The sequence below is a fragment of the Podarcis pityusensis genome (assembly GCF_964106645.2).
Source record: "Podarcis pityusensis genome assembly, chromosome: 2".
Classification (NCBI taxonomy): Eukaryota; Metazoa; Chordata; class Lepidosauria; order Squamata; family Lacertidae; genus Podarcis; species Podarcis pityusensis.
Genome location: NC_138029.1, coordinates 9,817,504 through 9,844,574, shown reverse-complemented (window position 1 = coordinate 9,844,574; position 27,071 = coordinate 9,817,504). Strand labels below are relative to the sequence as shown.

Genomic DNA, 27,071 nt, shown 5'->3' with positions numbered 1-27,071 from the left:
CTCTAGCGGGTTTTTCGTCTTGCGAGGCATTCGTCTTGCGGGGCACCACTGTACACACATTGCACCTGAGCTAAGCCCTACAAGGCATGGGTAGATGATTACATTATCAATCCAGGCCATTCCTTAGTGTAAGTACTGTCCCTAAATTACTAAAGCACTGGTTTGGGTCAAATTTCCTACTCTGTCTACCAGAGGCAAGTTTGCCCATCTTTGGAGTGGCAAAGACTTCAAAACAACCAGGCATGTGACCTCTTTGCAGTCTTTGGCTGCAGAAAATTGAGGCTGATGACTATCCCATTATGATGATTGCCTCTTGCTCTTTCTATGACCTTCCATTTTGCCCAAAATGGATGCACACAATCCCTGACTCTAACTTTCAATTTAATCCTATTTTTTGAAGTGCCTAGTTGCATTTGCGAAATTCTTCTTCTTCTGGCCTGCAAATACTTTCAAAGTACTCTGGCCTCTGGCCAGCGCACTAAATAAATTTACCTTACAGTACAAAACTACAAGTCAGGGTTAATATAGCTGCCTCTATTGCCTGAGGAGGAACTGTTGATTTAAGATCCTGGGAGGGTTGTGGCATCATGGCAGAGTGGTTGGCAGGCATCCATTACCACATGCAAGCACGCACTCACTCACAGTGTGACTTCTGTCCCAAACTCCGTACATAATTCTCTTGCAAAGAAGAGTTCCCGTGACAGGCTTGAAGCTTCCCTTTTGAGTGACTGCTCCAGGCTGACAGTGTTCTCTCCTCTCAGGATGTTACATAAGGAGCAGTGTGTGTGTGTGTGTGTGTGTGTGTGTGTGTAGAGGATACTGGCACCCTCCTCCTCCACCTGCAGCAGGAGCTTCTCCCCTTATCCGAAGACTTGGGCTTGGAGATGCAACAAGGTTGCATATGGAAGACACCTCACAAGGCACCACTGCCCACTTCCTGCCTTTGTTGTCTGCAAAAGGAGGGCTGTGCCATGGCTTGCATGCAAGGGATGTACGCTTTCAAGCCTAGAGCCTCACGTCTAGGTGACAACAGCAGCCAATTTCCAAACAGGCACTCATCTTCTGCTCCCCAAATCCTCGAAGCTGGGGTGCTCAAACCTTCCCCTCCAGCAACATGAGCAGAGGCAAACAACATTAGATACAGGTTGAAAGGGATGTGGAGAAGCCATGAGCTTCTCTAAAGTTCCCACATCCTTTATGTGTAGGAGTTTGCTCCTTCTCCTTCTTCTCTCTCTCTTTCTCCCACACACAGGAGAATCATGTGCTGTGAAGCCGCACGAGGACACCTCAGGGTGCTTTTTCTTCCACTCTTGCTTTCTAGGCAGAAAGTGCTCCCATCTCCCTTCGAGTGGCTGAGCACCCACAGAAGGGGTGCTGGAAATCCTGCTCCAATCACAATCAGAATGAACAAGTTGCTCTGGAGTCAGACTAGCCACCTTTCTCTTTTAAAGAGCTCATGTGTTTGCACCATCCACCAATGCTCCAGCCCCTTTGCTTGGGCCTGATTCAAAAAACAAAATTCCTGTAGACAGCTCCTTGAAATCTGTGGAATATCCACAGAACAACCCAAAACGGTGTTAAAAACACAGACTGGGTCCAGAGGCTCAACTGAGGGCTTATCCAAACTTACCTTTCCTCAGAGCTCCAGGTCAGAGAGCCCCCCCCCCCCTTTTTGCTCTGGAGTTTTCTCTGTGAAAACCCTCTCTTTAATGCTCAACTGGAGAAAACAGCAATCCTTAGAAAACTCAAATTGCCATTTGTTGCAATTCAACTTTAAAGAGCGGGTTTTCACAGGGGACGCTCCAGAGGCGGGAGGGAAGGAGCTCAGCTTTAAAGTACAGATCTGTGCCTGGAAAGAGCAGAGCAAAAGCTAAGTGTGAATGAAACCTGCCTGGGGAGCAGCAACGAGGAGCAGAAGGTGATATGATATGAACAGGTGAGAGCCAGTACAGTGTAGTGGCAAATAGTGTTGTTGAGCCAGGAGCTGGGAAACCAGGGTTCAGATTCCCCACTCAGCCATGAAACCCACTGGGTGACCTCTGGCCAGCCACCAGGCACACCAACTCCATGGGGCAGGGGCCTCTCCAGCCCCCCTCCATGTCCACTGGGATGGGGCTCAACCCCCTCAGCAATCTTGAGGGGGCAGAGGAGGCCTGGCTGGGCGTTCCCCTGGGCTATGCGTCATCTTCTGCCACCATGCGGCCTGGCAGGAAGTCTTTGGGAGACGCTGTGCAGACTAGCATGGCCTGGCAGGCAAATGTCGCATCAAGAGGCAAATGTCGCACCTGGCGAGCCATCGCACACGCATGCATGACATTAGCCTCCCCAATGTTGAGTGCAATTGGTGCCTGTGCCAGCCACGGTCCCTCAGCCTGGCTTACCTGACAGGGCTGTTCTGAGGATTAAATGGAGAGGGGGAAGAACCTAAACGGCCTCGGCCCAGTATACCTGAAGGAGCGTCTCCACCCCCATCGTTTTGCCTGGACGCTGAGGTCCAGCGCCGAGGGCCTTCTGGCGGTTCCCTCATTGCGAGAAGCAAAGCTACAGGGAACCAGGCAGAGGGCCTTCTCGGTAGTGGTGCCCGCCCTGTGGAACGCCCTCCCATCAGATGTCAAAGCGATAAATAACTACCTGACATTTAGAAGACATCTTAAGGCAGCCCAGTTCAGGGAAGCTTTTAATCTGTGATATTTTACTGTATTTTTTGTTTCTATGGAAGCCGCCCAGAGTGGCTGGGGAAACCCAGCCCGATGGGCGGGGTACAAATAATAAATTATTATTATTATTATTATTATTATTATTATTATCAGCTCCTTGGAGGACAACACTGTAATGATAAATAAATACGCAGGGCATTTTCACCCAGACTTGAAACTGACGCAGGTAGCCATCAAAATATGTTTGCCTTAGGAAGACTGTCTAACCTTGCCTTAATAGCAGGATCAGTACCAGCTTGATAAGGAGATTCAGCCATGTGTGGGCAGACTGGCCAGTTGCTGAGCCCATTGTGGGCGATGGGTATGTCGTTTGCAAGGGTTTTTATGAGAGAGAAGAAATGCCAAAGAGCACATAGCCTATTTTACAAAATGACCGCTGGCACAGTTGGGGGGGGGGGTTCAAACTGCCAAATTAGCCACCCCTCCTGCTGCCAAGCCACATGGAAGGGAGACACCCTGTTGAAATGGACAGATATCTGAAGAAATCAATGGAAAGAAAAGCTTATGGCTCGAAGGTGGGGAAGAGAGAACTAGGAAGACAAACAAACAAACCTGAAACCAATTTCAAGTCAGTATTTAGATAAACAGCAATAATGAAAAGCAGCCCTGCATGTGAGCCCCTTTCTGTGCAGGGCAGTGGCGCTCCATTGCTATTAGGGGAGCAATTATCCTCTCAGCTACGTCTGAGCTCCTGCAGGCCAACGGGAATGAAGTAGCCAGTTCTTATCGCCCATCTTTCCCGGGCTGCTGGCAGCTCCCGTAAATTAAACTGCCCAAGCAGAACTATAAAAAACGCTGTCTCAGCAAGCCTGGAAACCTGCAGCTGATTGAGGAATCAGCCTCTCACTTATTCAACAAGTTGCTACCCAGCTTTGCCAGCAATGATGCGTCATAAAGACCTATGCATGGAGGCTGCATCAAAAATACCACCACCAAACGAGACACCTGTAAGGAGTGTACCAAAAGTCTACCTACTCCAGCATTCTGATCCCAAAGGTAGACAGCCAGATACTTCTAAGCAGCTGACAAGCAAGGCATGAAAGCAGGAGTGTGTTCCAGTTCTTTGGCCCCCAGAGAATGCCATTCAAAAATATGCTGCGCCCGACAGTGGAAGTACCATTTCGCTCCAATGGCCAACAGCTGTGGATAGAGTGCCCCCCCCCTCTATGAACTGGTTTACTCTCTTTCAAAAGCAAGGGTAGGAGACATGTGGCCCTCTAGATGTTTTTGGATTCATGGCCAATGGCCAGGGGTGATGGGAGTTGTATTCCAGCAACATCTAGAGAGCCACAGAGGGTTTCCCCTTCAAAGTCAGTATTTGCCTCCACATCTCATGCCAGTGAACACAAATTAACCAAATTTCCCGAATCTGCTGCCCAGTTTCACCAGGGTCACATCCACACCATGCATTTAAAACACTACATGGCCTCCACAAAAGAATCATGGGGAATGCAGTTTGCTCCTCACAGAGCTCCAATCCCCTGCACACTTCACAAACTACAGCTTGGAGGAACCTTTGGAGGAGGCAAATTAAAAGCTTTGGTGTTTTAATTGTATGGTGTGCATGTCACCACTGAGTTATAATTTTGTGAGAAAGGACAAAAATATTATCCGTCCACACCATGCATCCTTTAATAATTCTTTAACATGCCTCCCTGAATTCATCCTCCTTTGCACAAAAACAAACAAACAAACAAACAAACAAAAAACAATAAAAGCCCTGAACACTTTTGGCTTTTGTTTTGTTTTCGGTATGTATGGATGGATATATGTATGCATGTATATAAGGTGCTCTGGCCTCTTGATTCATTTTTGTTGCATTTTTCCGTACCTTTCACAGATTCGCGGTGTACTTTTTAAGAAGATGGGGCAACTAGCAATGTACACAGTATTCTAAACGTGGCTGTACCAGGGATGTGTGTAAACGTTATTATGATATAGGCAGTTTCATTTTCTTAATAATCCCCAACATGGATTTTGCTCTTTTCATTTCCATTGCAAACAGCAGTTCCAGAAAACAATTCTGTTTATGGGCAGTTCCTTGTTTCGTTTCCAGTAACATTTATCCACTGAATCTGCAACTGGAAAGGAAAGATCAGTTGCAGGGGACGTTTCTTAATCCCTTTGCCTCAAGACTGTTTTTTACTGTTGCTGGAGAAAACATACAAGTGGGAGCAGAGAAGGCCCACCAACAGAACCTTCTGCTTGGATTATGAGACCTAATTATTTTCTCTTAGTCCCAGACTACAAAAACTCGGAGCCATCAGTGAAATTAGAAGTTAGACAATGTAAAGTCACATCCAGGATGGCTCTAACTTCAGAGTTTGCAAACATTGTTTTTGGCACTGGATGCAAGGAGTAGATGGCCTTTTGTAATAATCTGGCAGGGCTATTTTTATGTTAGGAGGACACTGGCTGGGATTGCCAGCCATCAGAAGATGGGGATCTGGTGTCCTACACAATCCCTCATTATACCCTACTACCCTCTGCCCCTACAGCCAGCCCTTTCCCACTTTCCCAATCCTCACTTTGAGAAGTCCCAAATCCTTTCAAGATGGTGGATCTGGGACAACAACATGAATACGGCACAATAAGCAGGTGCATGACTGTTAGCATCATTCCTGCAATTATGGAGGAAGGATTTGGGATACGGTCACATAGAGTTTTTGTGCGAATTGTTCTTCTTCTTGCAGAACATATACACAAACACACAGAGCTGTGACTACAGAGAGTTTGATTCAAATCAGACAATCTGGGATTAGTTCCTTAATAGGAAGATGCTAGGGTTCAAGCCAAGCCCAGCAGCCCACCTTCTGATCAAAGGACTCCGTTGGCTGTCCCTTTAGAACAGGGCTGGGGAACGTTTGGCCCTTTGGGTGCTGCTAAACTACAACTCCCATCAGCCCCAACATGTGCAGCCCATAGCCAAGGATGATGGGAGCAATAGGTTAGCAACAACTGGGGAGCCAAAAGTTCCCTACACCTGCTATAGAAGGCTGATTATTAGAACGGGAAAAACACTCTTCCTGTGTACAGAGATACTTTCCTTTATTACCACTACTGTACTTTCAACCTGTTCCGGGGTTTGAAAAAGAGGTCAAGAGGCTGCGCCATGCCTCCAATTAAGCCTTGGCCACATATCCCCCTGCAAGGCCCATCCAGGAGGACCCAGGTGCTGGTTAATCTCCGGCCTCTGACTCACAGACCCCGGGGTGGGGGGAGCAGAGCGCATTCTGCAACCTTATGCCAGGGGTTTGGCGCGGACGTTCCAGTCGATTATGTGCAATGATGAGAGCTGACAGCCGCTAGTTGCCCGCTGTAAATGCTCAGAAGTGCGATCTGGTACCAGAGCACCCAAAACAAAGTGCATTTCTAATAAATCTCCCCTCTCCTCGCCTTGCTCTTTCTTTCGAAGCTTGCTGCATACCGATTCTCTGGGGCTGGTGGCTTTTTTGAAACGTCAATCAGAGAGGATCAAAGGGAAAGCTGGAGAAGTCATTTTACACCCTTATAATTCCTCCTGATTAACACATCTGCTCAGACAGAGGTTTATGGCTGGGAAGGAGGGAGAGAGGGAGAGAAAGAAAGAGAGAGAAGATGGAATCAGGGCATCAAAGACAGCCTGGCACAGCTGTCTAGGGGATTCTGTTCATACAGCAGATCCGAGCGCTAGCCGGGAAAGGCGGGCAGGGGGGAGATAGAATCATGTCATCCTTAATGCTGCAGCTGGGGTTCAGACTCCCCCCTCTCTCTGGAAGCATGAAGCTTATTGCCTCTACGTTACTACAGGTAGCTAAGAGACAGAAGAATGAAATGATGGGGAAAGGATGACACACAGGGCATTCAGCACTGCTAACTGATGCACGAATAGTCCTAATTCTACATCTTCAGCCTTGGATTCTAAAGCAAGTGTGGGGGACTTGTGGGCCCCAGATGTGGCTGAACTATGACTCCCACCATCCCTGACCACTGATCATGCTGGCTGGGGATGATGGGAGGTGGAGTCCAATAACCTCCAGAGGGCTGCAGGTTCCCCATTCCTTGGTCCTGCTGTATAAGGCATAGCATTCTTCCAGTGCTACACCTATACATACATATACATCACTTTTAATTTGCAGAGTACTTTACAATGCCAGCCACATTCTCACAGAAGACATTCGTGAGAATGTTTACTTACTTCCACTTTAGAAAATGGAAATGGAGATGTAGAGATAAAGACTTGCCTAGGGCCGCACAATGAGTCCACAATAGAGGTTAAACATGAGCCCAGTTCTCCCAGACTCAAAGCCTCCAGAACCTGGGTCAATTAACTGTCCCCTGGGTTCACAGACTCCTAACAGTGAGACGCTCATGACCTCATAATGGAGGAGGTTCATGACATCACAATGAGGAAGGCTCATGTTGCAACAAGCCAATCAACAGCAGACTGGGCAGATGTCATTTTTCTATCTATATCTCACAGTTTTGCCAGTTAACTTCCAACCTTATGCACGCTTACATTGCATTAGGGTCCCACTGTGCTTAGTAGTGTCTGATCTGTGGGTGAACATGCATGGGACTGGTCCATAAAATGTTTACCTGCAGAGGTTACTTGGCACTCTCTGTAAATGCCCCTGGCAAGACAAATTGAGGCTCACAACTGTGAAGTCATGAATTTATATAATTATTTTGATTGACAACCATAAAATCAAGATTCACAACAGGTTAATTGATACCTCTTGATGTTCCAAGCACAAGTTGGGTGAGAGAGGGTCAGTATTATACAAAGAAAATCAAGACAGCAACACAAGTTCAGCTCTCAACTCAGCCATGGATCCTATCAACACTCATAGACCAGTGACTGTTTTGCAGCCTCAGTTCCCCATCTGTTAAAAAGGAATGGTGTGTCTACTTTACAGGGCTCTTAGGGTCATCAGAAGGAAATGCAGTTATTTACACTGTGCCATAGCAAGGACTGTAGATATGAACTAAACAAATTCAAAACTCTGTCTTGAGCTAACTCAAATGATGCAACCTGCATAGATTAAGCAAAGCCACGTGCATATATCTGCATCATATATTCTGCTTTTACAGTGGTACCTCGGGTTAAGAACTTAATTCGTTCTGGAGGTCCATTCTTAACCTGAAACTGTTCTTAACCTGAGGTACCACTTTAGCTAATGGGGCCTCCCATTGCTGCCTCACCACTGGAGCATGATTTCTGTTCTCATCCTGAAGCAAAGTTCTTAACCTGAGGTACTATTTCTGGGTTAGCGGAGTCTGAAACCTGAAGCATCTGTAACCCGAGGTACCACTGTACTAATCACAGGAATGGACAAAGTTGTGAAGATCCTTCTTAGCTTCTCTTGTGGCTTCAAATATCTTGCAATGCACTATCCTTACACTCTCATGTCAGCCCAAGAGGGCTGGAAATCAATAAAACCCAAAATCTTTTAATTCCAAATTCTTCACTCTATACAAAACTCCATGTGGATGTGGAGTTATTGCAGAAGCCACAGCCACCTGGCTAGATCTAATTCAGCCATCACATGAAAGCATGAGACCTCTGCATTGACATAGTTTGCAACCAGTCAGCAAACCAGAATGAGAAAATGTGATTTGAAATGGCATTGCATGGTGTCTGAATCAGTTACATACACTTCACCTCCAGAGGCTCTGACATGGCATATACACATACATACATACTTTTATTTGCATGCCACATTTTCACAGTTCAAGCCAAGCTCAAGGCAGCTTACAAATGAAAAACAAAGCAGACAAGCAGTTCTAAACTATAGTTTAGAATAAAGCTCAAGCCATGGTTTGGATGAGTACAATTCATGGTTTGAGAGGATGTCAGAATTAAGCATCACTCTACACAAGCATACATTTCCCTAAGAGGTGAATTCTGGTGTGTACAACTGACCCATAAGTTGTGTCGGGAATATGTGGGACTCACCTGAACAACAGAGCTTTGTGATCCATATAGCAACCACTGTTCCAGCATTTGTACAGTTCTAGGGACGGTGAAACTGAAGAAGTTATGCACTGCCAATTTTAAAGGTACCCTCATTCCATCATCTAGGATGTCAGGCTGCACAATCACACAGCCAAAGAAAACACACAACACGATAAATCTAAAATCAAGTCTTATAATCTGACTTGATTTTAGATTTATAATCTGTAGAAGATTGTGACAACACAACACTACCAGTTGTGTTTTCAGCATAGTCCAGTCTGAATCATGAAAAATGTTGGCTTTAACAGGCACATATTGGCTAGTATCCTTGGCAACTGCACCAACCCATCAGCCTCCATAAGTTTTTTAAAATTGTTTTAAAACTTTGTGGGTTTGGAAAGATGTGTGGGAAGGGCAAAGATATAAATGCATATGGGTTTTGGTACATAAGAGTTGGGGAAAGACAGAGGACAGATCTACCTCTTTGACATAGGAATCAACTCACTGACGCTGACATTTGTCTACAACCAGTTGATGATCCCACTGTGATCACCGCTGTGGGTTATGGTTTCTTCCTGTACACAAAGAGCCTTTAGTAGTTTTAATAAAGAGACCCACTGCCCCAGTTTGTCATATTCTGGACTCATGTTCTGAACTGTAATCTCTCTTACCTCTGTGCCCTGCAGTGTCCCACTAAACAGCAGCCTAATGACCCATCCACAATACAGAGCAATGTTTGGTCCTCCATCCTTTTTTGGGGAAAAAAAAGGATTTTATTGTGTTACAAAACAAACAAATAAACAAGGAAAAATACATATTGCATCTCCATTTTCAATTCATAGAGTCTGGACCCCCTAATCTCTTGCAATGCCAATACAAATAAAGGATCTACCCACGTGATGCTGACACAAATCCTACACTAACACTATGCAAGAACATTACCCCCAATGTGCCTCCCTCCCCTTTCTTTTCCTCCTGTCGCATGATGTCTATGACAACAGTGTCTCATACTGAACATAAACGAACTGTGAAACAGACTCCCCCAGCTCTATTTGAGCATCACTACCAAAAAGAATAGTGCCCCTTTCAACCACTCTACGCTCTCCAAGGTCCTGAACTAACCAACACTTTCATCTCCGTATAGGCCAATCTTATGTTTGAGCTGCGGTCAAATTTTAGGGCTCTCTCTTCCACTATTTACAACTTCTGTTGAAATTAGCAAACACTGATATGCCTCTGTGTGGCTGCTGGTTCTCCTGTTTCTTCCTCATCATCTTTTCCTTCAGTCCCTGTTCCACATTCCTCTGCTCCACCTGTACAGACTTGATTATGCGACAACAACAGGGGCTGCCTCCAGGATCTCTCTAGTCAATACCGTGAGAGTCAGGACATTAATAATGTGTTGCAGTTACACAACTGAAGTTGCCATAAACAGCCAGGGAGAGGCAACGTGGCCGTGATGAGTGTAGCGACTGGTGCAGGAGTGGGTTGCCATTCTGGCATTTGGCTTGTTCAAGAAACACACAAAGGGAGGCAGGAAAGAGAGCCTACATCTCCTGGCGACTTTCTGTGTCTCATACTTTGAAAATGATAGCAGAAAGCACGATCTTAGCTCACCAGCTGTACTCCTAATAAGGGTTGGCATCTCTCAATTATGCTGTGCTCAGAACCAAGAGAGGCAACTCACGAAGCATCTCCTTCTGAAAAGGTTTTCTCACATAGGTTTGACAGGCACTCATCAGGGATTCTGTAGGTATAGGAACACCCTGTCATAGAGCAGGGGTGTGGACTACTAGTCAATCCATTGGACTTCTTCCAAATCTAGAACAGCACAAGACCCCCCCCCCCCGCAAAATGGGAGCAATAACAGCAGCCTGTTTTATAAGTTGGTGTTTGCGTACAGATTGCTGCAATAATGCAAGTGGAGCAGTTAGAAGAGGCACTGCTCAAATACCAAGTATTTTATTATTATTATTTCTATTTGTACAAGCCAAGACTGGAAGGGACTGATCCTCTCAGCTGCCTGTCACCCTGGCTATCAAAAGACAGCAGCTCAGATACCCCTGGTGCTGTTCTCTGCAAAACAATTTATTCTCTGAGCCTGGAAAATCACATAGAGAGGAAGTGGGGAAGTGTTATTCTTCCAACTTCCTCCTTCAGCTCTAGGGAGAAAAAGGTAACCGTATTCACCACCTAATGACTAAGGGAATAGTGGGGGGGGGGGGACGACACTCAGGGTTTTTACTAGCATCAGGGAAAGACCATTGTGCCCGTGAGCACCATGTTGGTGGCCACTGCTTTAAACAAGCCTTGTAAATAACACAAGATAAGTTCCTGGCTTGCCTGCTCATTCCCATGCTGGTCACACATGGCACACTGGTGACATAATCAAATCAGCTCTCCTCAATTCCACACACATTTCCCTAACTAGAATACAACCCTTTCTCAACAGAACCTATCAATATTAGAGGCTGTTTTCAGGAAAGAGTCAGAAAACTGTGATGAGCTTCCACCATAGGTTAAAATGACCCAGGGAACGCTTCCTTGAAGGAAAGTTGGCATCTTGAGTGCTTGCCACAGTGAAATCCACAACAAACCTCCTTCCTTGGAGGTTTTTAAGCAGAGGTTGGATGGCCAACTGTCATGGATGCTTTGGTTGAGATTCCTGCATTGCAGGGGGTTGGAGATAACCCTTAGGGTCCCTTCCAACTCTACGATTCTATGAAATCCATCAGAAGCTGCAGGAGCCAACCTGTATGTGAAGGATCTCCAGGATTTGTCCAACTGCTCAGTCCCAAGTCTTGTTTACATGGCAACCCTCAGGCATGGGAAATCAATAGCAGGGATGGGGAACCAGCACCCCTCCAGATGTTGCTGCACTACAAGTCTCCATTGTCCCCAACCACTGGCTGTGTAGCCGAGAGTTGGGAGTCCAAGAGCATCTGCAGGGGAACCACTGATTCCCCCCATTCCCTGCTCGATGTTTTCCATAATGCACAGCATCAAAATCTCTGGAGAATGGCATTCTGGGAAATGTTCCCACAGTGCCAGGTGGCTGAGAGAAGGCAAGAGCAACTGTCAGCAGAACAGAGGGATAAATATGCTCCCCTTTGCGAGGCACCCTATAGATCATGGGGGCACGTTGATGTAAACAGGGACTCTGTGTACACAGTACAGCAGCTGTTTGCCTCCCTTGAAGACGAGTGCAGGGAAGAGACCTTCAAAGACACAATGGTGGGTGATGATGCCTCGACTCCGAGCTGAAAAGTAACTGTCAGCTCCTGCACTCTGAGTCACCAGCCAGGCAGCTCATTAAAATGTCAGCCCCTGCCAAACTCCGATGCCACAAATGGAAGTGAGTGCAGCGGGGAATGGGGAGAGGGGCGGGGGAACTGGGGTGGGGGTAATCTAGCAAGCATTGTTTCAGCCTGCGTGTGTCATTAACTCATTTTTAAAAGGCTGCTAAGAGGAATGAGCAGAAACGCCCCTGAGTGGGCGTTTGAGTGCTATGGAGCTCTTTTTATAAGAAAGAGAGGGGAAAAACAAAGAGCAATGCCCTAGTGGGTTAAAAAAGAAAAAACAATGGGGAGGGAATGAGCAGAACAATGTTCTTCTTCCATCCCCGACTCTGCCTACTGACTCCTCCTGGTGCTTCACTGTTACATCCTGTCCTTGTAGGGAAGCCAGCCCAAACCAGGTTGAGGATCAAGATCACCATCACTACCTGGGCTAGGACTCTCTGTCAGATTTCAACATGTGTTCTAGGTCACTCTGCCATTCCACAGGGCTCCACAATGAGGAAAATGCAATAGACCAGGCATGTCCAACAGGTAGATCATGATCTACTGGTAGATTACTGGACGTCTGCGGTAGATCACTGGCTCCCCCCAAAGAAGCTGAACAACCATGGCTCCCCTAAAAAAAGCTCCTCCTCCCTGAAAAAACTCAACAACCTTCTTTCCTCCTTCCTAAAAAAAGCTCAACAACTCTGACCTGAATCCCCACAAAGGGGGGGGGGGGGAAATCAGTGCCAGTTTGTAACTCTGTGAGTAGATCACAATCTCTTGGGAGTTGGCCAACCCTGCAATAGACAATCTGTCCACTGCTGTTGATCTTCCCTTGTAATCAGTGGTGTGCAGTCAGTGGACAGGGGGGACAAGGCTAGTCCCCTGGCGCCTCCTTCCCAAAGCCTGTGAAGCTTCAATCCGGCTTAAGGAGGGAGGGGGAGGTGTGATGCTCAGACGGGGTCCAAGAACCCACCCAGCTTTGGGAAGAAGGCAGGAGGGCTCTAGCATCCCGCCAGAGGCCTGACACCTTCTTCCCAAAGCCCAGGGAGCTTCTGCACAGCTTAGGGAGGGAGGCACGATTCTCATGCATGTAACATCAGGACATTGTGATGTCAGCTCCGCCCCCCAATTGTCCTTACAAGCTGGTGCCTCTGGCCCTAACAGTTCCCCTACAAAAAAATATCACTGCATGCCACTGCTTATAATGCACAGCTGCAGCCACACTTTACCACAGGAAGCAGTGGCAAATGCATGTCTGATGCATAACACGAGACAAGGAGCTGCAGTCAGTCCCAGTTTTCTGGCAAGCACAAATTTATAATGCACATAACTGAGCACATAACCTCGTTTTTTTTAAGGTTTTGAACCTTCTCATGGGTGCTCCCCAAATTTGCAGTGTACATTCAGGCCACCATCTGCGCAGAATGACAACAGGCCTGGCTGCGTTCTTTACTGATTGAGCTGGCACCCAAAAGCAGGACCCCAGGAGCTGCTGAAGTTGTGCAGCTGATGGGCTGATATGGAAAAAGCTTTCCCGCTCCTCACACATGCTGATCTTCTGTTTCAAATCGTGGCTGCAGCATGTTTGTTGTTTGTTTTTATTTTATTTTTTAAAAAAACCTCCTGAAAAATACATTAGTGCCGGCTGCCATGTAATTTAGGGGGTGGCCTCAAGCAAGCTTAAATGAGAGTCTGGGGTGGAGAGTTCATTCCGGGAGGTCGAAAGGAAAAAGTTGAAAGGAAAATTGAAGTCAAGTTAGAGTGTGCCTTTGCTGCCTCCTTGGCTGAAATCTGCTAGCTGTTGGTTACATTTATATCCTGTATATCTTTCAAAGCAAGCCAGGTTGGCGTATATAGTCGATCCCTGAGGGGCAGGTTAGGTCCAGAAAACATAAGAGGAGCCTGCTGAATCTGGCCAGTGACCCATCTCCTGCAGAATCCTGTTCTCACAGTGGCCACCCATATGCATGTGGGAAACCTGCAAGAGCCCTCTCCCCTCCTGGGGTTTCCAGAAACTGGCATTCAGAAGCATTGGAAGATAGCCATCACACCTAATAGCCATTGCTAGCCGTCTCCTCCATGAATTTGTCTAATCCTCTTTTAAAGCCAGGGATGAGCCTTAAAGCTTCACAAACAGCCAACTGTCCTCCTCTTTCCAGTCAACTTGTTTTTATAAAACTGGTCCTCTGGAAGGTTTTAAGGCAGGCATAGGCAAACTCGGCCCTCCAGGTGTTTTGGGACTACAACTCCCATCATCCCTGACCACTGGGTCCTGTTAGCTAGGGATCATGGGAGTTGTAGTCCCAAAACACCTGGAGGGCAGGGTTTGCCTATGCCTGTTTTAAGGGATTGATTTCTAGTTATTTATATTTATTTAAAATACTTTAATTAATTAAATACACTAAAGGTGGCTTGCAGAGACAACCTTCAGGCTTGCGTGAATGTCAGCTAATAGAGATGGCTTTGACATGCCTGCATTGCAGGGGGTTGGACTAGATGACCCTTGGGGTCCCTCCCAACTCTACAATTCTATGGTTCTATGATCAAGCGCTCTTCTCCCTCTGCACCTTCAGTTACGCCTAGCTATGGAACAGGTTAAGGAAGAATCCCCATTAACCTCTGTTACAGGTGTCCAAGAGACAAAGGGCATGAATTTCCAGGCGCCTCTCAAGTCACGAAACTGTGAACCTTAGATCTGGGCCGGCCTCGTTGTGTGATGCATCTTCCAGAACCAGGAAAGTGGAATGAGGGAGATTCTAGATCTGAACATTTGTGAGGTGGCTGTTGGAAGAGACCAGAAGGCAGCTTCTGCTCCCACCCAGGCTGTGAAAGGTTTGCAGCCAGAATCAAAAGGGTGGTGACTGGGGAGAGAAACCTCCTATTATTTACAGCAATAAATGGAAGCACAAAGCCTACACTGCAGGTGAGCCTGCATTCAAGCGTGAGCCCAGCCCACACCATCCGCTGCCGCCGGGGTTAGCTCAGCTGTTTCCTTGAGGATGCCAACTATGCAAGCTTCTGGTGTTGTGTGAAGGAGGGAAGGAAATGCAGGAGCGAAGGGAAATATTCCAGGAACAATGCCTGTGATTCTTTTAGGCGACTCTGCTGAATGAAATCCTTGCCTTTTGTCAGCTGGTGGAGATGGCTTTCCAGCTATGTGGACTTTTGTTTATCCTTCAAGGAAAGGACATTAAACAGAGGAGAGGGTGGATGCTCAGCCATCTGTGCTCACTTTCCTTTTTAAAAAAGTGAGTAACATAAAAGCGTATATAGAAGCTCACTTAACACACTCATTTAAGTTGTCCATTATATAAAAAAAATAAAACCGCATTGTACTCACAATCAGAACTGCTCTAAAGCGGTCGGGGGACACAACAGCAGCAAGAATACTTATCGCGAAGTATTGGAAGACACAAGATCTACCCACCCGGGAAGAATGGCAGATGAAGGTGATGGACTATATGGAATTGGCGGAAATGACTGGCAGAATCCGAGACCAGGGAGAAGAGTTGGTGGAAGAAGATTGGAAGAAATTTAAAGTTTATTTACAGAAACATTGTAAAATTAAGGAATGTTAGAAGGATGTTGGAATGAAATAATGTGGTTTTAGCAGAAATGCTATAAAGGATTAAGGAAAAATAGATTGTTAAATGGTGAAGGAGGGAAAGTAAAGTTACATTTTATTAAGATAGAATAGAGGACAAAAACTGGAAAAGATGGAAAGGATTTGCTGAAATAGTTAATTGAACTAGAATACAAAAAAGGGAGGAGTGAGGAGGTCAAGGAAAGAAGCAAATGAAAGACAAGTTATGGGAAGATGTATTTTTTTTCTTTTTTCTTTTTCTTTTTTGTTTTGATATTATCGTGTTGTGATGACTTGTATTTCTTAAATATGCTGTCTTTTTTAACTTTTTCTTTTTGTAACTCTTTAAAATGTAATAAATATCAATTTTTTAAAAAATAATAAAGCGATCGGGGGAAAGATTTCCTCGCACCCCTTCAGTGTCTGCTTTCTGCAATACGGGGTTCTAATGAGATCTGTGCCAAAATGGGACAACTTTCCTGAACACACCCATTTCTGGCAACTTCTTTGGGACTGGGATTGAAATGGCCTCCTGATGAAGCATGTGACAACAATATTTCTGGAATCAGGCACAGACTCAAAGGAGAGTTACTGGCTCAAGGCCACTCAGCAAATCCACTAGAGGCACAATCTGGAAATGACCCATCCAAATAGACACGGATTGAAAAGAAGTCCTATGGGGTGCCCATGGGAAACTAGTCCCAAAGCCATGGGGCAGGAAGAAAGCAAATTAGAACATACTGACAGATCGCTGGATGATTTGTATAGCCACAACAAGAAGACCCTTTCTTCATAAATGTTGGTGGTAGAATTCCTGATCTGTAGTAACTTAGCTGTGGATTTATACTTCTAAATGGAGGTCTAAATGGAATGTGTGGCACCTGCCATGCAGGAAGGTCTCTGCCCAAAGGAAGCTACAGTCGGAGGCTGACAAGAGGGAAGGTGTCAGCGTGAGGAAGAGATGGGTGTGGAGCAGAGAGGCAATTTGCCTTTCCAGTAAATCAAAACTTAGGACACAGGCTTGCCTCTGACATCAGAGTAGACCTATTGAAACAAATGAGCATGAATAACTGTGACCCATGACTCTGAATGGGTCTACGCCCTGCTCATGGGGTGCAATTGGTAACTGGCTCTGCTTAATTTCCCAAGCCACCATTTTGCATCTGGCTTCCATGGATGCACCTCTGAGTTCTAAAAAAATAAAGTCGTTCCCGCAAGCTTAAAATCTGCCCACATCTGTCCTAAGCAAACCCACCACTGGCATTTTATCCACATCTGGGTCAGAAGGGACCCACCCACCCACAATCATAGATATCCAGAAACCTTACATAAGCCCCTGCTGGACTCTCAATCTTTTACACAGAAGTTTCAGAGTCCATAGCAGAAAGGAACTCTCCTCCTGCTGGTGGACTGTAGATGCTACTTGGGTGGGTTGAGGACATCATCATAAGATCTCCCCAGTTCACCATGACCATCCCTTGGGGTTGGCCAGGATCCTCCCTCAGGCAAACAGTCTCCAGAGAGCAGAATGCTTAAAAAACCGATTATATTTTCTGACAGGTGGAGGAAACTACATCTTATCAAATCAGACTCAAGAAGTAAAAATTGCCTGGGGAAGCCCAAACACCCAGAAGAACAGCTCAGGAAATGAGAGTTGGCGTTCTCAATTGTGCTGTGCTCACAACAAGGGCAGTGAGCAGGAAGCAATAACAATTTGGAGTGTTTAGCAGACAGTGGAATTTTAATTCCAGTTTCCCCTTACTTAACCTGGCCAAAAGCAGGTATTCAAACTTCATTGCAAGCTTCCTGCCCATTACAATAATAATAATTTATTATTTATACCCCGCCCATCTGGCTGGGTTTCCCCAGCTACTCTGGGCGGCTTCCAACAAAACACTAAAATACAATAACCTATTAAACATTAAAAGCTTCACTAAACAGGGCTGCCTTCAGATGTCTTCTAAAAGTTTGGTAGTTATTTTTCTCTTTGACATCTGGTGGGAGGGAGTTCCACAGGGCGGGTGCCACTACCAAGAAGGCCCTCTGCCTGGTTCCCTGTAACTTGGCTTCTCGCAGCGCCAGAAGGCCCTCGGAGCTGGACCTCAGTGTCCGGGCAGAGCGATGGAGGTGGAGACGCTCCTTCAGGTATACTGGACCGAGGCTGTTTAGGGCTTTAAAGGTCAGCACCAACGCTTTCAATTGTGCTCGGAATCAGCTACTTTTGACTCTCCATATGTTGTTGGACTTCACCTCCCAACATTCCCAGCCAGCATGGTCAATGGATGACAGGAGTTGCAGTCAAGCAACATCCAGAGGATCACAGGTTCCCCATCCCACGTTTAACACCTTCTTTGGAACAGGATCTGTTTACCCTGGGCCGATGTCCTGCATAGTTACCCAAAGCCATGGAAAACTGGAGTCAAGATGGGTACTCTCTGGAAGTCACCAGCAACTTTCATCAAATACAACATTTCAGGGCTTTTCAGACTTAGCATCCAAAGTTTCAAGGCAAGTGGTGTGGGTGTGGGTGTGTGTCATAAAGCACCATTGTGATGAAATTGGAGACTCTTGCACAAACACCCAAGAACCTTCAGTAAAAGGGGGGGGGAAGGTTTCAACATTTCTCAAGGAGGTCCCATACATTGGTAACATTTCTCAAGGAGGTTCCACACACACCCTCCCTATATCTCTGTGTTTGGAAAATAAAAAAATATGGCAGGTTTGTTCACTTTAATCTGGTCAGGATCAGCCCACCCTTCATTGTCCTGATGGCTTAAACCACAGATGGGGAACCGGTGCCTCAAGAAGTTGTTGGATTGCAACTCTCATCATCCTTGATTACTGCCCATGCTGAGGCACAAGTTCACCTGTCCTTATGCAGAAATTATCCAAGATGCTGCTTTTGTGTTCTGTGATGCCACTTTCAGTCTACAAAATCCTGAATGGCTTGGGTCCTGCACATTCAGCCACGAACACTCTCTTGACTACACCTATGGTAAGCTCACCTCTATGATAAGTACAAGGGCTACCACATAACCATGTAAATACCTTCCTCTAGAGGTTTGCCGAAATACAAGTCCAAACAATTCCCAGAAACAAAGCAAGTTGCATTTAAACTGAATTGTTTGAACTGAAAGGGCAGCAGAGGAAAGTTAGGCTGTTCAGAGTTTTGAGGAGGCTTGCTTGCACAGGGCTGGGAGGACTGTGAAATTTGTGGGGTGGAGGAAAGGTTGATCATGTTATATGGGATTGTTTGACAGAACACCTCTCCTTTGTAGGTTTAGTGACTTGGGCTTTGCAGATTTGTCTGTGTGGGCTTCTCCTTCAGAGTTTGAATTTCTGAGGCTCAATATTGGACAATTTATGATGGTTTGTGAAAGATATAAGGCTGTAAGGGTGAAATATGATCACACTGTTGCCAGTAGAAGAAGTTCCTAGGAATCCTGCCTATCCAAAACGAGGATTTGTAGACTACATCAGGTTTCATTTGTTACTTGCCCTGGCCCCGTGAATAGGGAGAACAAGAAATCCAAAATAAAAATAGCACAAGTACCCAAAATCAAGACTCATCATATTCTTACCTCAACCAACTTTTTAGGAAGCTTTTCAAGATATGGCAACTCCTGAATCAGGATAGAACACACCTGAGTGGACAAGTCAAACACACTGGTTGTGAAACCAGTTAATCAACACACCAAAACCCACACAGAGGCTGGAATCTAGACACATAAAAAAAAAAAAAGTTTCAGGAAAACGCATTGTAAAGCTCATGATGGGAAATCGAGTTGCCAAAGGTTCAAACTCTACAGCGCCATCAGGTGCCACAGTGTTATAACACATTTTAAATACTTAAAAAAAACAACTACTAATGAAGCTGAGTCCAGAGTCAACCAGAGTAGAATGTGAATTGGCCTCAAGATCATACCTACCGGTATTTCTAAGGAGAATGGAAACCTGCCCAGTGCTGGGTGTGGGGAGGAAACTGGACACACAGAAATGCAGAACTTCCATGAAAAAATGGTAAATATTAATTCTGGTACAGGACTGGTGCTTAAGGCAATGCAAGTCCTTAGCAGACCACAATATTCGTTCAGGTCTGCTTGCATTAGTTTCCACGTAAGCTCATTTAAAATTGCCCAATAGCGTAGAGGCTCCAGGCTCAGAAAGCTGGCCGGCTCAACACCACTCCTGGTTCAGCGTGGTCAAGCCCTACCCAACTACACTTCCCCCCCTCTAAATCACAAAGCCTTCTTCCCATCTTAGTTCCTCCCAATACCTTGACAGTCTTGGCAATAGAGTTTGCTTTCCATTGATTTCCAATTGCCAGGCACGCGATGGATGTGCTCTGGGGGGAAAGATCGGCTTTACTCTTCCCTCCAGCATCCAGAAGAGAATGCCAACCTCCCTCGTACTTGGCTTTGAACTCTGCCAAGAGGCTGCTGCATGTCTTCCTATCTTGTAAACCAAGAGGTCAGGTGGGACCCAAGATAGCAAATTACAAGATGGCTCAGCTGGCACCATGCCTGCCTGCCACTCATGCTAATTGCAGGCGGGAGAGGGGACTGACTTGAGGCGGAGCCTGGAAACAAGAGAATGAAGAGATACTTCCAGTCAATGACCATCTCCCATGTGTCCCACAGATTTCTGGGAAACCTCTCATTGCGAGACTGTTCAACGCTCACGCAGATTTCTCATATGTCTGACCCTGTCTAAAGATGCTTCAGCCTCACTCACTGACTCAGGCCACATTCCCACCATATATTTAAAGCACTATTATGCCACTTTAAACCGTCATGGTTTTCCCACTGCAAAGGAACTTGGGAAGTGTAGTTTGTCAAGGGCCCTGAGAATTGTTAGGAGACTGTTATTCCCATCACAGAGCTACAATTCCCAGAGGCATACCCTCCAACATTTCTCCGGTGAAAATAGGGACATCCTATTCAATAATAATAATAATAATAATAATAATGTTTATTATTTATACCCCACCATCTGACCCGGTTGCCTCAGCCACTCTGGGTGGCTTGCAACATATATAAAAACATAATAAAACACTAAACATTTTTTTAAAAACTACCCTATACAGAGCTGCCTTCAGATTCTTCTAAAGGTTGAATGGTTACTTATCTCCTTGGCTCAGGGATCGCATAACTCCATATCCTCCAATATTTCTCTGATGAAAATAGGGACATCTTAACGAAAAGTGGAACACTCCCAGATCAAATCAGAAACAGGGAAGGTGTCTGTAAATCTGGAAATGTCCCTGGAAAATAGGGGCACTTGGAGGATCTGAGAGGGTGCAACAATCGATACCTCTTCCCAGGGAACCCTAGAAATTGTTATTTCTGTAAGAGGAATAGGGGTCTCTTCTAGCATTCTCAATAAACTACAGTTCCCAGGATGCTTTGGGGGCTGGAGCCATGACTGATAAAGTGGCTTAATAGTGCTTTAAATGTATGGTGTGGATGTGGCCATATCCTCTTTTCCATGAGTCAAAATTGTTGGGGGCACTTCCACAAAAGATTGAAAGCTGAAGTCCGGCACGCACACCACTCACACAGAATCTACGTCACTTTATTAAATAACGCTTTCATCTCTCTCGCTCTGTGCCCCCAGGGCTCGGGCCTGCCTCATAATAGCAACCAGCACAGAGCAAGCAATATAGCACAGATGGGACAGAACACTAGACTCTGAGACCCACCAGTCAGGCGCAAAAGAGACACGCTTAGGATTAAAGAATTCTGAAACAAGAAATTGGTTTTGAGTACTGAAACTGAGTGCACAGTTAAGAATGGGAGAGAAGTTCGATTTAGTCCACATTTAAAGCCTAGTTTGTCAAATTTTCACTTTCCAAAACAATATGAGAACCAAAACACAACCATCCTTCAAAATTCACACTTATCTGAATTTTGTGGTACAGTTCTCTGGCCAAATAACATTTCCAAAAATGCATATATATTTGGGGGAAAGAGTGCATAAAAATGAGTATCTTAGTGAAAACAACATACCAAAAAATATATTAGGAGAAATCGCTTGCAAAAATGTTGACGTTCATCAAAACTGCACAAAAAATGTGCTTATTAGGATAATTTTGCAATAAAAATCTGAACAATTTTCATGATTATTATTATTTAAATCACAAATTTCTGCAGAAAACTGGATGTGGAGAACTACTCACAGTTGGTGCCTACATACATTCTTCATTTCAGGTGAGTTGTTTTTGTTTTAGTTTTGGTGGGGGAGTCAATTTTAGTTGCTACTGTTAAACCGGGGGGTGGGATCAGAATCCAATGTAATTTACAATCATCCAAGCAACCACTAGTAGATCTCAATCTATTGCCTGGCAACTCTTAGCCAATAATATTAAAATCAAGTGTACCTCTGAGTATGCAGAAAATAAAGCAGAATTGTTATGTAAACTTTTTAATATACTTGTGTGCCAAGAAATTTATCTCCCTGTTGTTTTTGGCTACAGAGACATCAACATTCTCATCCCCAACTCAGGTCTTTCAAAACCTTATAAGTTCAAAATATTGAGGATCCTATTTTCCACTGTGAAGGTGCCTTAGCAGGCGGCACCCATTTGCCACCCATTTTTACAGGTCAGGATGCCGACCATGCATGTGGTTGTGTTGCATTGGACTGTACCACAATTCACACACTTGGCATCCTGCAATGGTCATAAAAACACCCACAGGCAGAATACAAAATGCATCTCCTTTGAAACTGCAGCTGGTGTGCTGCTGATAAATGGAGCCGTTCTCCCTGTGTGCGCGGCTAGCAGCAGAGCCCCTCACAGACATCTCCTTCCATTCTGTGGCACTCTGTATGCTGAGTGCATTACCACTCAGAACCACCCCAGGACTTTAACGGAGGAGGAGGGAATTATTTTATATTCACTTTGCAATTACAGGATGTGAACGTTGCGTCTCTCACTGAATCATCCCTTGACAAAGGGAAACACAAGCACATATATTGTATGTCTGCAGATCCCTTTCATTACCTTATTTTGCAGAGCGGAGAAGAGTCTGTGGCCCTCCAGACTCCAGTTCCCATCATCCCTGGCTATTGACTGTCTGGGGCTGGTGGGAACTGCAATCCAACCATATCTGGAGGTCCACAGGATCCCCATCCTTGGGCTAGACTCTATAAATGTGAGCTTTATGTGTCGAAGCCAAGAAAACCTAAATACTGCAATCTAAGCAAGTTGCGAGAAGCAAGTAAATTTGCATCTCCTCCACCCATAATCTATTTTGCTTGTGCTAGTCATGGGAGAGGCAGAGGTCTGTGCAGTGCACTGCAACCCCACAGGAAATCCAGCACTCAGGATTCAGAGGCTCCACAAAGAGTCACCCACACAGAAAAATCTTTTTGCAACCATAAGGACTAGAAACAAGAAAAAACCCCTAAATGCCGAGGTTCGGGGGGTCTTACTTCCGCAGTCAATACCATATTTTGGTCCCGTCCCCCCCGATCTTGCACAGAGTTGCAGTATATATGCACTTCCCCGCTGACAAACTGGATCAATGCTATTTGATGTAATGCGCCAATAAAACTGTCAAATAAATGTGCCTGGATTGCAGAGTTCACAAATTCCATTCAGCAGCTGCTGCAGCCATAATTTGCCAGTATATCGTTGGTTGGGAATGGACTATTTCTCAATGGAAGCGCACATGTTCTGCATGCTGAAAGTTCTCTGCTCGGTCCCTAGTGTCCCCAGCTAAAAGGAGCTCATGTAGCAGGAACAGGGAAAGACCCCTGTCTGACCCCTTGGAGTGCCACTACCAGTCAGAGTTGACATTGGGACCAGAGGAAGCTGCCTTATTCTAAGTAGCTCAGTATAGTCTGCATTGACTGCTAGAGGTTCTCCATGGTTTTGGGCTGGGAGATGCTGGAGGGCTTCATCCTGGAACCTTCTGCATGCAGACAATGCTCTGTCACTGAGCTATGGTCCTTCCCTAGGAAGGACTATACTGGGGAACAATACTGGGCTAGATGAGCGAATTGCATGACTCAGCAGACGGCAGCATTATATGACGCAGAACCTCCAAGTGTCTCTGTTTACCTGGGGCAGTCCTGGATTTACAGAAGCCATCCTGGTTTCTGATTTGATCCTGGAATGTCCCACTTTTCCTTAGGACATTGCCATTTTCACTGGAGAAATATTGGAGGGTATGGAGTTATGCAAAACCCCTCCCAAGCCAAGGAGATAAGTAACTATGCAACCTTTAGAAGACATCTGATGGCAGCCCTGTATAGGGAAGTTGTTTAGTGTTTAATGTTTTTATATACTGTATGTTGAAAGCCGCACCAGAGTAGCTGGGGCAACCCAGCCAGATGGGTGGGGTAATATTATTATTATTATTATTATTATTATTATTATTATTATTAAATAAGACATCCCTATTTTCATCAGAGAAATGTTGGAGGGTAGGACGGCATAGACAAAGCTATCCAAAGGGCATCCTCATATATTACATATATATATATATATATATATACACACACACACACACACACATATATATATATATATATATATATATATATATATATTACACCTAGTAAAAAAAAGTACAACACAAGTGAGAAGTAAGAGTCTGCAAACACATCACCCAAGCATACTCACCAGGAGAGCTCCCTGTTGAGCACACATTTGCTGCTATACCCAGGTTTGCCTCTGTGTGTGGTGTACAGACATTGACCAATAGATGTGTGACCGTGCACATCATGGTGATCCACAAGGGGGTGGAACGGACTTGTATCCACTCTGCCTTCACACATGATGACCCAGAATGCAATCCCTGCACAAATCAGGGGTTGCCTATACACAAAGCCCCACAATTGCACAGCAACACAGTGATGCAATAATGATGAAAATTAAAAAGATGAGATTTGCAGGATATTTGCAAGCAGTAAGCAGCATGCCAATATGGCTTTGATACCACAGAATCACAGGGCTGCAAGGGATTGTAACTCCACCTGTCCAACACAAGGCCAAATTTTTCCACCTACTGAGTCCCATCCCGCAGATTGACCCATATAATCAAGGCCACAGGAATGCTGAGAGGGAGGTGCAAGGCAAGGAGGAGCTGGTGGAGCAGATAGCTCCAGGTGACTCATGGGGAGGGACAGTATCTAGGGAAACAACTTCCAGAGCAGGAAGCACATTAATCTGTTGCAGCAAAAATAAACCACAAAGTCCTTTGGTACTTTATAAAGACTTGAACCACAAGACTTGCTTTCATCCCAGGTGAGTAGTTGGGGACACTCTGGACCTACTCGCAGATGCTTCATAGTACAGTGGTACCTCGGGTTACATACACTTCAGGTTACATACGCTTCAGGTTACAGACTCAGCTAACCCAGAAATAGTGCTTCAGGTTAAGAACTTTGCTTCAGGATGAGAACAGAAATCGTGCTCCGGCGGCGCAGCAGCAGCAGGAGACCCCATTAGCTAAAGTGGTACTTCAGGTTAAGAACAGTTTCAGGTTAAGTACGGACCTCCAGAATGAATTAAGTACTTAACCCGAGGTACCACTGTACCAGAGTCTCTGTAGTATTGCCACCATCTATTTAAAATGTATCTTCAACCAGAGGGGTAAAGTCTGAAGTACCAGTTCCCATAACAGTAACCAAACAGTAGGACTTATCAGCAAATCTTCCGGGTCTATTTCTCTCCAGCATATTGGGATTCCATTTTTAAAAAACAGCAACAACTAAGGAGCAGTAAGTTTTACTTGGAGTAGGTCCACTGAAATTAATGGGCCTAACTTTGATTTCAGTGGGTCTGCGCTATGTAAAAATTTAGTTAAACGCCGCCTCAGGCTTTCATTTTTTTTAAGAAGAACCCTGCCTCAAGCCATAGCACACAAAACTGTCTACACACAGCTATTCCCCACTGCATACCTCGAGCTTATACACACCCCAAATCTGTATCTGGCAACGCTCTGGGACTTTCCAAGGAAAGGCATAAAACCATAGACCTGAAAAAAGGCCCACTCCAGTCTTCCCCAATATCTGGTGTCCTCCGGATATTGTTGAACTGTAATCCTTGATGGGTGGGGCTAACAGGAGTTGGAGGCAGGCCCCACCTATTCAGACCAGGGAAGTCCCTAAGGCAGGGGTAGGCAACCTAAGGCCTGTGGGCCAAATGCGGCCCAATCACTTTCTCAATCCAGCCCACGGACGGTCCAGGAATCAGCATGTTTTTACATGAGTAGAATGTGTCATTTTATTTTAAATGCATCTCTGGGTTATTTGTGGGGCATAGAAATTTGTTCACCCCCCCCCCCAATATTGTCTGGCCTACCACATGGTCTGAGGGACGGTGGACCGGCCCACGGCTGAAAAAGGTTGCTGACCCCTGCTAAGGTGTTACACTCACAGGCGCTCTGCCACTGGCAGAGAAGCAGCACCAACACTGGCACCATTTTCTGGTAAGATCTTGTGAGATTTCACCATAAATCCACAAGAGCTCACTGGAAATTGGTGCCAGTGTTGTTCCCACTTTTCCAACAGCAGAGGCGGCACAGGCACAGCAGGGCACAGCAGCACATCCTGTTTCGCCTCAAGCAGCGAAATGGGACACATCACACACACACACACACACACACCGGTTGGTGACCATTTTAGGAAGCTGGGGAAAGTCTAACCTGGTTCAACTCCCTGCTTGATGAAGGGAATTCAGAGCTAGCGCATCTCCAATAGTTGGTTGCAACAACTAGAGAGGAAGAGTTGAGATCACAAAATCGACACAGGTTCACTCTTCCTCACGGACCATAAAGCTGATCTGGCCAAGTTGGCTTCGAACTCCTGCACTAAACTGTCTTTTTAACTTGCTGCATTTAATTTGGTTCCATTCCTGGAGGATGTCCAGTTCTGTGAAATTATAGCTGCCTTGTGCCTTTTTGTCTTCTGCTGCTTTTAGTTATTTGGGCTTCATTTGTTTTTAACTACACATCGTCAGCCGACTGGAGCTTTGCAAAGGAAAGACAGGATATAAATGCCTTATTTAAGCTTGACGCCAAGCCTTATTTTCATATAGCGCTCCCCACCAACTGATCACACAGATGATCCCAATTCTAGCTCCCTGGTCAACAAGTTACCAGTGGCGTAAGGGGTGAGGCTGGCTCCAACACACGCGAGGGAGCTGCAGGGACAGCTTCCTCACGCGACAGTCCAATACCACCAACAACAGCTCCATTTCCAGGGTGGAGAGAGGTTGCAGCACACCAGGCGCCCAGCCCGGTAGCTCTGGCTGAGAGAGGACAGTGGTGGACTGTGTTGCATGAATGCACCCCCTGTGCCACTTTACGAGGCAAGCCTCAGCGGGCTTCTTCTGCACCCCACCCCCTTAGGGGCATGCCCTGCACACCAGCCCCAGGCGGCGTTTGCATGTGCTATGCCACTGCAACTCACTTTCCTAGAGGCGAAAATATGGTGGTCCACTTATCAACAGGAGCTATGTACACACTGTACATTTAAAGAACATTTAAAACACCTAAAAAGAAGAATTATGGGAACTATAATTTACACCCCTGTCC

The 27,071-nt window shown here is 45.6% G+C and overlaps 1 protein-coding gene and 1 long non-coding RNA gene across 4 annotated transcripts in view; both read right to left on the bottom strand.

The window, feature by feature from the left end:
• AGAP2 (ArfGAP with GTPase domain, ankyrin repeat and PH domain 2) overlaps positions 1 to 27,071 on the bottom strand; it is a 119,740-nt gene that overhangs the window by 42,728 nt on the left and 49,941 nt on the right. The gene's annotated exons all lie outside the window — the stretch shown is intronic.
• LOC308471186 lies at positions 4,689 to 7,042 on the bottom strand. The gene is made up of 2 exons (XR_013982768.1): positions 6,895 to 7,042; positions 4,689 to 4,792 (listed from the first exon to the last, which is right to left on the bottom strand). It is a non-coding gene; the product is annotated as an uncharacterized lncRNA (long non-coding RNA).